Source organism: Centruroides vittatus, unplaced genomic scaffold (genome assembly GCF_030686945.1).
Source record: "Centruroides vittatus isolate TY-2023 unplaced genomic scaffold, ASM3068694v2 contig_738, whole genome shotgun sequence".
NCBI lineage: Eukaryota > Metazoa > Arthropoda > Arachnida > Scorpiones > Buthidae > Centruroides > Centruroides vittatus.
This window is the reverse complement of record NW_027122474.1, coordinates 2,369,425-2,375,448: the sequence shown is the minus strand read 5'-3', so window position 1 is coordinate 2,375,448 and position 6,024 is coordinate 2,369,425.

The following is a 6,024-nucleotide window of genomic DNA, read 5'->3' as shown; positions in this document are numbered from 1 at the left end:
ATTCCAGTAAACATCCGGGAATGGATGAGTTTGGTACATCCCCTAGAATTATGGGCATGTCAATTTTTGTCTACGGTAGTTCAGTTTTCGTGGAAGCTGCGATCTATATCATACTTATATATCTGTAAGTGTCTGAGTCGTTCTAACTGTCCATAGACTTTATACAGCCAGTTGGTAATTATTTTCTCGTTTCACGAATGATTTTTGCCTATTTCAATGTTCCTTTCAACATTCCCTTCATCTTCATCGGTTTGTTTCAACTTTTCGAACACCTTTAAAGACAATGAAAGATAACGACTTTCGATTGATTTAGACTCACAAGACGACGAACCGAGATTCTTCGTGATCAGTTTGTATTTTTCTTTTATAATCAGAGATTGGACGAACAGACTGAACAAAATTTATCTCGTGACCGTAGGGCCGGTATCTCTTCGATACCGCGTCAGGATGACACCACTGTATCCTTAGACCGATACAGAGATCGTAAATTCGCGCGAGCTGTTACGTATGGGTTAGACCCGGAATGGAGTGAACGGAGAGAATGGCGGAAGAAAAGCACTCGGAGATTTTTTTTATAAATAAATAATACCCGTTTATTTAGAGGTAATTTCCGTTAGGTACGGGTTATTTAATTAGATTATATAAATTTACAGGTTCTCTGGATGAATATCATAAGTATACATATTTTGGATGAGAACGCTACCATAGTCAACTTTACAAGAGGATGAGAGAGAGCTTACAATTAGCCGGGGGTTGGATAAATACCTTAAGATATGTAGTCGAACGTCGATGTAATAATAGATGATATCCTTATAGGCCGTAGTAGGTGTTCGGTCCAAAAATAGATGATCTTGTAGTAGATTGTGGGTAATAACTCTGTCCAACAACAGGTAGGAAGTGTAACGACGACAGTTCGGCGTGAATACAGGTGATGAGGGAGGATCGGCGGCGACGGGTAAATATCCGTTTGAGCGCGCACACACGGTTAGTAACAACTTCCACACCCTTACTCATCGTACGCACTTTTTATATGGAGAGGTGTTTTGCAGGCCCTTCCTTGATTTCGTCAGAGGAGATGATCTCCTTGGACCAATAAAGTGATGGGTGACATAGTCGTGACACAGAAATTTTACTCATCTTAACAAGGAACTCAACTCGTGGGAATCGAGTTTAAACCGATCTTATTATAAAGTTTTATCAGTTGATTTTCCGTTAAACTAATCCTTTTTGGTTTACTTCGTTCCGTTTTTGTATAAAATGTAGTTAAATATTTTACTTAAAATTATATAAAAATGTTAAAGTCCACAATATAAGATCTTCACAATCTCATGCTAAATAGAGGTGTTACGCAATGTAAACGACAGAATTAAATACTTTAATCGTGTTTCAGGAATAAATATTCATGCTAACATTAAGAGTATCTTTGAGAAGAACCCTCAATCTGTCATGTGTATACAGTTTTTTCTTATCGATTATCTTTATTTTATAGATCATATTTTTACCATAATACTAAATATATCAGTCCTGTTGAACATTTTTTTATTATGGTTTTGTGCGTTTTAAATGACCATTTCAAAGTATTTTATATAACTGTTAATTTATATTGTTTTTGTGTTAGGCAATACTTTTGTATATTTATCGGTAAATGTTTTTGTTTTTATATTGTTTTATTGTATTTTGTTATTTTATCGTTTCATGTAGTTAATTGTTATCAGGGAGTGAAAACCAACGGCCTCCGGACATTTCTATTTGTATGTGCAATAAGTAAATAAATAAAATAAATAATGACTGCTTACGTTTATAAGCACTTTCGAAGATTTTATTCGCGACTTGCGAATTTGGGAAACAATTGAAAAGGTTTTAATCGTTAATATTGAAGGCATGATGTTATTCTTTAGGAGAGAAAGTTACATTAAGTTTGCTTTTCAAATATTAATAGATTGATTTAAACGTTGAAGATTATAAATGATTAGATTGAAGCCACATTGTGGGCTGGGTGATCAAAGTTTCTAATTTTGTTAACATCCGTATACACAACTTCTGATCAGTCATAAAAAAATGAAACTCACCTAACTAGGTTCTAGCTTCGTCGATTAACATTATAACATAACTAATAACGTAATTGAATTTTAAAATACAGGATATGCATTCGATTGTTTCAAATTGTATAGAAGAATGTAACGAGAAGTGCGATACAACATCCAATATTAAGAAAATTAATGGTATTTTAACATGAAATTTAATACGTTTGTATTTTACGTACTTTTAATTTTCTGCTAATAGTTATACTAGTTGACATATACCAGTAAAACATTTTATGTGTCTATTATTTTAAAGTTAATAATGTAGAGTAAGCATTAAAATTATTATATCAGCATCATTTTTAATAAAATATCTTGTATAATTTTGCAATTTCGGGTTCTGCACTAAATTTCGAAACCATTGATTTAGAATTTGCAGAAGATTTGTCTTGCAATGGAGGATTTGCTTCTATATTTCGTTATAAAGTCGTAAAAATGGGGAATAAAGAAGTCGCGGGAAATGTCAATTAACAAATGCATGTTTAATCTCTTAAAAAATTTTCAGTGAAACACGTTCTGTGAAAAAGTAACAAAATTCGATTATCATTTGATAAAATTCTATTCTCTAATTCGAGGAAAAGTGTAGAAATGGGGAGATACTACAAGTTTTAAATACGTTAAAAGGATCGAAATGGCTTCAGGGAGTAGACATAAACAACACATAATATACATAGATTTCTTCCATCACGTATTAGCTGATTACAAGTGCACAAGAGCATAGATACTCCGTAATGCGCTGTATGATGGAATTGTCACCATGCAACTAGAACATCCTTCTCAAGGGGCCAAATCCTGTCCTACTCGACTGTGAAAGATAGTGGCACAGTTTAAATTAGTCTGGTGCAGCGTTTCAAAGATAGTACACTACATTTTTCGTCCAAATAAGAAAACTGTAAGAGGAACAAATGGACACCGTGAAAAAATGGGCGAGGAGAAAATTGTGTGAGGCTTCTCTGCACGATTTCCCAAAGCTGAAGGATCTGCAGTGAAGCTTCACATTGTTAGCTTCACCAGAATTCAATTCTTTATTTTATAAAAAGAAAAGCAAAATACTAAAATAAAAGATAAATCTGTTGTCATTGTACACTATTTAATCAACTTATTACTCTCAATCCACAAAAATGTCACGTATTTATCACGAAGATAATTTCTTATAAGGCGTGTATAGTGTGATGAGTCATGAAATAATATCAAATTTTACCTAAAACGTCTTTATTCTTCTTGTTTTTTAAAAAAATTTTTTAATAAAAAATTCAAAAAACTCTTTCTTTGTCTCTTAGTATTTTTTCGATCGAGGGCTTTTATAAAAATGTATCAAAAACCAGAATTGGCACCGTTATATTCGAGCGCACATTTTATTTGAAATTGAAAGTAAAATTAAGAAACAATATATATTAAATTCAATAAAAACTTAATTATATACTGCTTAATTTGATAAGGAAAAACTTGGAAATCACAATGACTAAGGACACTAGAAGTGGAAGGATCCGAAATAACCTAGCGCCCACCTTTATTCAAGTGGATAAAACCATTGAACACTGGTAGTCGGTGGTGGGTTGGCACCTAACCAACAGACTGGTCACGTGGAGTTTTCCGAGTTTTCTTCACGTAAATAACACCTGAATAAAGTTTCCTATAGAAAGTCCTCAGGGTAAGCATTCTTTCTTGGCAGGTTGAATATGCGTTGCTCTACATTATTCCATTAATTCTGTAATTCCAAAACAATCTGAACAGAAACTAACACCTGGAACCGAACAGAGCAGAATCTGAGAAAAGCAAGAAACCGAAATCATAAGACGATCATCAATTCCAACCCTTTGACAGGAAATGACTACAGATATAAAATATCAATTATATAATTTAATTGGAAATTATTTGAAAGTTTTCTTTCTGATGGAATTTCTATTAAATAGCTATATTTTAATGCTTTATTTACTATTATAATATTTATCAAGGAAAAATATATATGTATATGTTGTTAGAAAGGGGCCGTCCATAAATTACGTAAGGGTGATTTCGGCCATTCTAGACCCCCACCCACCCCTGTGTAAGAAACCGTAATATTTTCTTTGATCCCCCTACCCTTCCCTATCTTACGTAATATTTAGGCATGATTCAACAAAAAGATTTTAACAAAAAAAATTTTTTTATGAAACCCAAAAAACTCTTAGGTCCAAAATATATAATTATTAATTAGTTAATTAATATGTACTATTATTTATAAAAGACTATGTGAACAAATTTAAAAATATAAAAATTTAATGAATTCGAATGAACAATTTATTTTAAGAACTTTATTTTTTAATTATTAACAATCTTTTCATTATTATCATCATTAATCAATGTCATAATAGTTATTTTTATATTACTTTTAATTTTCACAAAAGGACGCAAAAAACTGACAGATCGACTAGCTACTACACGTGTAAAGAGAAACGTCATACAAAACAAAACAAGAGAGAGAAACCACCACACTGCCTTTCTCCCATAATAAAAAATGTGTAGAGCGTGAGTCTGCTAGCGTTATTATTCTATCACGTCACACCTGATGGCATTGGTACAACGGGGGTTCTTAATAGAAACCGCCAAATTGAAGTCAAATTCAAAACTCCACCACTCAACGAGATCAAAAAATAAAAATAAGAATGTTACATAAGACGAGATCTATTACCCCCTACCCCTGAGTAAGAAATCGTAAGAAATCCTTGATCCCCACTCACCCCAAAATACCTTACGTAATTTATGGACGGCCCCCCAAAATACAAGAATATATTTCTACGAAAAATAGTTTTGTTGTAAACTATAAAAGGAAGTTATGACACAAAGCCTGAGGGTAGCTTTAGAATTATTCATTATGTAATTATATTCTAACCACCTTCAGATTGTTCAATGTCGCCTATGGAAAAAGCATATTTTAAAACTAATTAAAAAATAAACCCACGTGTAATAAATAAATAACTATAAACGTTCAAATCTTATTATTAACTTTATTTCCTTTATTATATTCTTTCTTTAAAATCTTGCAATTATACGTTAAAAGAAATAAATTTAAAATATTTTAAAGCAAATCGTATGAAATTTTTACATTTAAATTTATTACGATTTTAAAGTTTTTCTAAAGTTTTAGTCACTTTAAATTAATTAATAATTTTTATTAATTTAATCTACATTTCGAAACGACGTTAATAAACACAATTAACTAAAACTAAATCAAAATGAACAGATCCCAGCTCCAATTTAAATGATTAACATTGCACTTTGTGTCATTTTAATTCGAATTATTATTATTTTTTTTAATAATCCTCCAAGTCAGTAAGGAAATTAAACAAACAAAATGAAAACGGCCAAGTGAATAAATATATTTAATTAATCATTTATGTAAAATATAATAATTTCTTTGTAAATAAAATTAATATTCTAATAAGATTCTGTAGTACATTATTTAAATATATTATAAATTGTAAGAACAAAAGAAATATTTTTCCTAAATTTATATTTGTCGAAAGCAATTATTAATATTTTAATTTTCCAAAAAACGAATTGCAATAAATTAATTATTTATTTCAGGAACTATTATATGATTTATAAATAATAGATATTGTAAAAGTAGTCGCAGTCAACGAAACGATTTGATAATGATTTATGTGTTACCTTGTCCTCCTAACGAGAACTCCTCTATTCAAAACCTGTCTTCTTGTTAAAATAATCAGAATAATATATGTGAGAATCGGGGGTTAAGCGACGAGGTCTAACCCGTTATTCGACAACGGGGAGGTGATTCCCGCTCACGTGGTCAGTGGATGGCAGTTTAGGAGGGCAAAAATCGAGTGGGAGGTCGTGGATAAGTCGATAAGGTGTTGGCCGCGTTCGAGTAATCACACCTATTTAAGACTCTAAACATATTTAATAAGGATATTATATAAAAGCTGCATACATTACTAAA